This window comes from Gossypium arboreum, chromosome 6 (assembly GCF_025698485.1).
Source record: "Gossypium arboreum isolate Shixiya-1 chromosome 6, ASM2569848v2, whole genome shotgun sequence".
NCBI lineage: Eukaryota > Viridiplantae > Streptophyta > Magnoliopsida > Malvales > Malvaceae > Gossypium > Gossypium arboreum.
This window is the reverse complement of record NC_069075.1, coordinates 80,049,216-80,057,799: the sequence shown is the minus strand read 5'-3', so window position 1 is coordinate 80,057,799 and position 8,584 is coordinate 80,049,216.

Sequence of the window (8,584 nt, the reverse complement as noted above, 5' to 3'; positions counted from 1 at the left end):
ATGATGAAATATGAAAGATATGTTTTAAATTAACATAATTTGTATTGGAGTTTTTGATGATTTTGAGTAATTAGGACTAAATTGCAAAAATAATAATTTGAGGGACTAAAATGTGAAATAAATGAATTATATGGGCTTTTATGGACATGGGTAACATTCAGCCTAACATGAGTACTTTGAGATTTTGCATATTTTGTGTTTTGTGCAATAGGGACTAAATTGTAAAAATTGTAAATGTCAGGGGTAAAATGGTAATTTTCCTATTTATGTGTTTTTGGACTAAATTGAATGAAAATATATTTGAATGAGCTTAATTTGAATATGTTTAGATCAAGAACCAAAGAAATCGGATTTGGATCGGGGAAAAACGAAAGTTGTCAACTAGTTGCCCTGTTCCGTTTTACATCGTCTGAGGTAAGTTTATGTTTGAATGAAGCTTGCTTGGACATCGGAGATCATCAGGAACTGTCATTACACTATCGACTACTTGTTGGTACTTTTGATGCTTTGTAAATATGGTATATGGCATGTATGGGCTAGTGATATGATACTATGTTTTGAGTTATGGTATTAGCCATAAGATTTGGCTTGTAAATGCTGGTATGCATTTGGCCATATAATGTAACACCCCACACCCGGCCCATACGCTACTACCGAATTCGGTGTGTCACATTGAAGCGTTACTAAAAAGTCATGTTTTAGCTAAAGTCTTCCTTAGTGTTTAAAGAATTACCTCATTATAGATTAAACTGAATAGAAGCTGTGCACCAGGTAGGATGCCAGAAAAGACGAGGTGAGTCAATTAGACTGCTTAAGTACCTAGCTCCCCACAGATCCAATCCTAGACATGCACACAACCATGCCACACTTTAACTGAGTGGTTGTTCAGGAAAAACCAATTCGTTCAAATCCATTTAAAAAGGTTATTAATTTTTGAAAACATTATCGTTGTGGAAGCTTTGCTTGTTATCACGATATTTTGAAATCAAGTAACTTTTTAAAATGCGCCTTAGAGCTATTCAATTTCAAAACAATTAAAACAATATCATGCCTAAGCTAACAAAACATACTAAAACAATTAAAGCGGCCTTATTACAACTTAAACCCAAAACAATTAAAGTAAATAAGTGCTGATCAAAACACATGAAGAAAGCCAAATTTGCAGAACATGTGGCCACTCCGAATCCCTCACGGCTCCAAGTCCACTATGGTTGGGGATTTCCTGCATCGATGAAATTAAGGGGTGAGTTTGGAAAACTCAGTGTGTAAAGTAACCCAACCATAGTCTAGATCAGTTCAAACCACATAAACAGATTAAGTTGGGCCTTAGCCCTATACAAAATTCAGAATGAAGCCCAGAGGCCCATAACAGATACAGAATAGATATATCATGTGTCCAGAAAACCCAACCCATATCCATCCGTATACACCCCCGTACCAACCTTACACCATATGGGGAGACTGCTCGACCCACCCATCCGCTACACGCCACAGAATTTGCAGCATGGCTGCCAGAACAGATATTGTGACTGAGTCACCAGATACAGATATTGTGGCAGAGCCACCAGAACAGATAATCGTGGCATAGCCACCAGAACACTTCCTCCATCAATATAACCCATATCCCATACAACAGATATACATGTCATGGCATACCACAAACAGAATCAGAATATCATGTATCTCAGTCAAAATTAACCCTAGGGGTATAACGGTCATTTTGCGCCTAGTGGTATAATGGTAATTTTTAAACTTAGGGGTATTTTAGTAAAATATACTATTTTAAGGTTTCCATGCATATACAGCCATTTACATATTAACAGAAACACTTACCGAGCGTTTTTACCGAATTGGGCCCGTTGGCCTATTAACCCATTTTCGGCCTATTAAGCCCAACTATACCGAAGTGCACGAAATTGCGCACTCTGCAATCTTACCGGTTGAGATTACCAAAATTAACAAACAATCTAACTCACGAACGCTCGCACGCTCTCAAGTTTATAAAATGTCGACTTTCGGCATTTCGGCTTTTTGGCTTTTACCGATCTAGTCTATAAGTGGGTGTCGTTTACACACTTAATCTGTAACGATACGTTGGTGAGATCCACACACGAGTTGCCTACAATCGAGTTACTAAAACGTCAGTCTACATATCAAAACAAACTACGTACCAGCCCCTTTACCATATTCGACCAACATTGCCTTAGACTGTAATATCCATAAATGTTATTTTTAAGTTATTAATGTTAATTATATGATATGCTGATTTTTAATCATGAAATATTATGCTTTGTGTTTAATGTTGAGTACTATGCAAATTATGTTTACTACTTGATAAATATGAATTGCTACCAAGTATCGGTTCCGATATTCCATGGAAGACGGCAAATGTGAGATCGAGGGAAAAAGCCCATTTGAACCTTAGGAATAGATTAAGATACAAGTGACATGTCACTAGGATGGTTCAGCATCCGAACTCATTGAGTTGAGTCCGAGTTCACTTATGGATGCAAATGTCCGAACTCGTTGAGTTGAGTCCAAGTTCGTGAGATGTAACTAGGCATCCGAACTCCTTGAGTTGAGTACGAGTTCACTTATGGATGCAAACGTCCGAGCTCATTGAGTTGAGTCCGAGTTCACTTAGGGGCGGGTTACATGATTTCTTGATTACATATGAGGCACTTATGTGCAAATTATCCGTGTATCCGAGTTGTATTCCGATATGTTCAACGGGTGAAATTTCTAGTGAAATGGAAGAACACTTAAGATGCAAGTGACGTTTTGGTAAGTTTTGTGAAATTGACACTTTGGACAGGTATGTTCTTAACCCTCGGGTTGAAAATAGATAGAACAACGATAAGGTGGTAAGATGATGAATGATGTTTAGAAATGTGATATATGTTTTGGTGATACCATGCTAAAGTTGTTTGGTATATTTGTATTGTTATGTTACTTGTTATTTACATATGAACTTACTAAGCATTTATGCTTACTCCTTCCTTTTCATTCACTGTAGTTTTGAACAAGCGGCTCAGAATCGGGACAGTCGAAAGTTCGATCACACTATCCAAAGGACTTTTATCTTGGTAAATGGCTTGTACAACTACTTAAGTATGGCATGTATAGCAATATACTTATTTTGTGTAAATAATTTTATGATATGGCCATGTTTGGTTGAGAAAATGTTTGATATTGATAAGTCATGGTGATGGCTAATTTAGATCATGTTTGATATTATGGAAGTTTAATAGGTAATCTAGTTCATAAAAATTCATGGAAAGATGAAACTTGCCTTAAAACAGAATATTGCTGCAACAATGACATGAATTTAAAAAATCACTAAAAATAGTATAAATGGAACTAAATAATGAGGAAGTTATGAAATTGAAGATTAATGAGTCTACTTTCATGTGGGTTGAACAAAACAGGCATTTAAATTATATTTTATCAGATATTTAAACTTTTGTTAAATAGGGCCAGAGTGATTACTGGATCCCCTATTCTGACTTTAAAAATTCATAATAAATTTAAAAAAAATAATTATAAGTTTTTATTTATATTTACAGATTCCTTATTGAGTCTAGTTTTAATAAAAACAAACCCTATAGTCATTTAAATTCTGTATAGAGAGATATCTGATTCGTAATACACATATGTCAGAGCAGTCAAACCCTGAAATAGGGGAGACTTTAACTAATAAACTGTACTAATTGGCCCAACCAAAAATTCTAGAAAAAAATTAGTAAATAGATATGTGAGTCTAGATTTAGGGAAAATTTACGGATCTTAATTTCAAGTTTCATAAATCGAGATATGATTTTTCTTGTAACTATGACGCGAGTAGCTAGAAAGCTGTGAATGTAGAAACAAATGATTTGAAGTTCTTAAATTAATAAATTATGTTCGGTAACCCCTCAAGCTCGACTCCGGTGATGGTCTCGGGCGTGGGGGCATTACATAGACCCTAAATTTCTTACTTTTCTGCCAAAATATGGACTAGATCTAGATGTCCAACTGAGTTAACCTTCAAGCCCTTCGCTGTACGCCCCCTTGTCCACGCTAGTGTATACAAAACCAAAAGAAAGAGGCAACAATGCCCTTAGTCCCAACGTTAGCCACCCTTAAGGGGTTCTGGCTTTTCTTTAAAACATAAGTAACTAGTGAAAGTTGTTCGAATACTTACCAATCGTTGTTCTTCCCAAAAGAGTGCTCCTATATATGATATTAATCCCGATCTACCGTAGTTAGAAGAAACAGGTTCAACTAGCCAAAGATCCGGCTTCCTAAACCACAGGTATGAAGGTTTTGGCTTTTTAAAGAAAAAGGGAAAGGGGTTCGGCTATAGCAAGATTCGGCCTGCTAGATGTAAAGAAAACAAATGAAGAGAAGAAGAGAAGGAAAGGGATGGTAGATTCAGCTACTTGAGGAATCAATGGAGAAAAGAAATTGACGCAAGAAGCAAAAGAGGGGAGAGTATAGGTTCGGGTATAAGAGAAAAAGAAAAAGAAAAGATGAATGAAAGAGAGAGGAGAAGGGAAATAATATTCGACAAGGGAAAAAAATGGCACATAGACCTCAGCCGAATTGCCTATATACTAAAGACCCTTGACCGGCCAACTCTTGCCCCTCAAGAGTCCAACATTCTGCCAACACCAAGCTCCTTGATCAGCTCCTAAATTTCCTCCCTTATCGCATCCTTACCCAATCCCCTGATCAGCTCAAACTCTTCCACCGATTAGCAGCATCCTTATCCACCCCTTGCACCGCTTCAGCATGCTGCCAGGAGAGTCCGGATCAGACTCCAACTCTTTCCCCACGCGAGCAACAAAAACCCAAACCTTCCGTGCGCAAGGTGAGGCTCGAACCCCAGCCCTCCATCCGCCCTTGCTCCTTCGCCCGTGCTGCTGGCCACTGCACCATGCTTCCTTCTTTACTAATATAAGGTCACAATTAATTATAAACCTTACCTACTGAAGCTTCGGTCCGCTTAAAAAGAATAAAGGAGAAATTCTCCTTCACAAGTGCCTAGCACGCTGCTGCCACTGCACCATGGGCGCTCCTTGTGCTGGGTTATGCTTGCAACTCCTCTTAACCCTATCCTAACCGCAACCTGAACACTAAAAAAAACAACCCTTTTGTGCGCGCCGTGCCTTGAACCCATGCACCTCCCACGCCACTCCTAGCGTGCTTAACCACTGGGCTAGGTGATTGTTTGTGCTAAAACTCAGCCCAAATTATTAATAAGGCCTATTGCCCAGATTCCCTTAAGAGGCAAAATTTAAGAATTTTGCTAAAGCTATGGGCTGAGCCCCGGACTTTTTCCCACACCATAAACCGTTTGTAATTTATTTAATTACTAACTAAACATACTTAATAATAATAATAATAATAATAATAATAATAATTAAATCATCCCATTTATTCGGGCCGTCTTCTACCCGAACTCGGACTCCAAACCCAATATTTTTAGGCCCAATTTTTGAGGCGTTACATATAAATTGGCTTAAATCATAAGTTTGATAAGTGATATATGATGTATATATTTCCTTGTGTTTTGGCATGTTTGGTATGGTTGTTATGATGGTTATATGGTTCCTCAATTGGTGTATTATTTCTTGAAAAATAGCATGCTGTGGCATAGTTTTAAGATGATAATTTGGTATGTTTTATGACATGAAATAGTTAATAAGATGGTGAGGAAATGCATATAAAAGCTAAGGTTATGGCATATTGATTTGGCATGATTTTGGTTGTGGATTTGAATAGTGAAATGGATGGAATTTTAATGGCATGAAATGTACATGAAATGGTCATTTTTGGTTGCCTATTTTATGTGAAAATAATACCAAATGAATGCTTTTAGGTACATGAAAGATAGGTGGGAAAATGGCTTAAATCAAACCTATTTTCATGCCACACGGATGAGCACACAGGCGTGTGACTCGACTGTGTGATCCCCAAATTCTAGTTAAAACAAGCCACAAAGTTACACGGCTTAGACACATAGATGTCTCTATTGGCCGTGTGTGGTACATGGGCTTGTGGCCAAGTCAGTATACCCTCTAGATTTCACATGGCCATGGCACACGGGCATGTCTCCGGCAGTGAGATGCAAGTCAGTATGTGTGCACTGTTTCCACAGGGCCTGTTCAGACGGGCGTGTGAACCCTGTATGCATGAAAATTTTCTAGGTTTCCTAAAGATTTCAAATGTTATCTGTTTAGTCCCGAGCCTCTTCCAAGAATGTTTTAAGGCCTTGTAGAGCCCTATAAGGGACAATGTAACTATGTCTAATTGATGATTATGTGATATTGGATTCATGTGTGAGAAATGTATGTTGTATGCTGCAATTGACCGGTAATGCCTCATAGCCCTATTTCAGTGACTAATACGGGTTTAGGGTGTTACATACATGCCATTACGTTTGGTTCACGTGATAGTTCATATGGGTGGACAAGATACATGGATACATGCATTTGATGAATGGCTGAATTTAAGGAATCCTTCACATACATCGATGGTGGTAAGGAGGGGAGTTTAATATGACTATTTTAGTGCACCAGTTTGGGGAATGAATTTGACTCTTTAGTCAACATTCATGCACATGAAAAAGCCTTAATTACAAGATTAATAAAGCATACATTTCATCCATACATGCATGCAAAGTAAGGGAGAAGTTCTACATTAAAATGGCAACATTAATTGTGCTCATACATGAATCTTTTCAAAGGAATAAATCTTCTCATTCATGCATTTCAAAGGGGGGGACGAATTATCTATTCACATCTAAAGACATGCATGAACGTCTAAATACATGTAATCACAAGGGGATGAATGTCCATGAACATCCAAATGGGGACGAATGTGACCCTTCATGTATCCAATGAATCAACATTATGCATGAATGAATTTTAATTCTATGTGTGACCATCATTAATTGTTGAATGTGGCTATTAGCTTCCTAAGATTTTATAAATAGTTTGAAACTTATCAATCGTAAAGTAATCATCTTCTGAATATAAAAATTATTTGTGAGATTTTTCAATCTTTCTTCTTAATTGAACTTCTGAACTTATCAAACCATAAGGTTTGTGGCATTCACGTTTGTCTTATCACTCTGCTCCCCATCCCAGAATATGGCGACTTCAACTATATTGAGGTTCTAGTAGCTTGAGTGTTAAACGAGTCTTAGCTTTAATATAACTAAGGTTCTTTAGCTAAGATTGTTATGGGTCAAGTTTTTCACCCTTGTTTGAACCATTCAAGACGATCTTTTCCATTCAAGCCATTTTTTGAACATTCCAAGTCAGGGAGATTGCATCATGATGTGTATAGGATTTGAATGCATTTATGAGCCATTAATGAAATTAAGCATCAATTGTATGAATTGTGCCCATTTGGTAAGTTCATGTTTATGATTTATACGAACTTACTAAGCATTAGTTGCTTATGATATTTTTTTCTATAGATCATCGAAAAGTTTGATCGATTGGAATCAAGTTGGAGCACATAAACACTATCAATCCTTTATTTCAGTAGAAGTTTTGGTCATTTTGATGTTGGTTATAAATGGCATGTACTAGGAGTTTTATGTTAATTTTCCAGAATGATGTCGTTTAAGTTTGGTTCTAGCTTATTTGTTATTATGTCTTTTGTTTGGGCTTGTATATGTCCAAATATGAATGTTTTGATCATTGGGTATATGCTTCTTGAAAGTGCATAAGTTATGGTAAAATTGAATGTGTATGGAATAGATGTATTGATTGTCGGCATGCGTATATGGTAAAGATTTGAGATCATTGATGTGAATAAAATTGGTGTACAAAATGTGAGCCAATAAGGGCATTTTGGTTAGGCACCTAGGTTGAATGTTTTGGTATGTTTTAAGCTTCTTTGAATGTGTTTTGAAGGCCTGTGAATGGTTGATTTTGGTTTGGATTGACACCTAAGAAATGAGTGATGATTTGGTTGTTTTAGAAGTTACTTTAGGTGCACACAGCCTGGGACATGGGCTGTTACACGACTGTGTACCACACACAGCCTCCTCACATGGTCATATGTCTTATAAATTTTTAGGTGCAGGTTTTGCCACATGGCATCAGGCTATTACACGGCTTGGAGACAGGCCGTGTGCTCCTAACTTCGAGTTGTTCGTAGCTTGGCCACACGGCCTAGGCTTTGTCACACGGCCTGACCACACGGCCGTCTGACCCCTATTTTCAAAATTTTCAATTTTTTTCACATTTTTCTATTTTGTTTTAAATTAGTCCCTGTTTGTTTCCAAACTGATTTTAAGGTCCTGTAAACCCAATTTAAGTTTTGTTTTCGCATATATGCTATGAATAATGATTTACTATTTATTTATGATGATTAAATTGAACTTTAAATTCTTATGATTTATAATTGAAATGAAATTTTGAGAATGTTGCAAAGTAATCCTAGTTAAAACCTGGATGGTTTTGAAGCATTCATAAGCCCATATATGATATGAGAAATGACGTAATTGTTAATCATAAATTGAATTGACTATGCTTGGATGATTCTTTTTCAAATTTGAGCAACAATTATGGATTCATGAAGTATT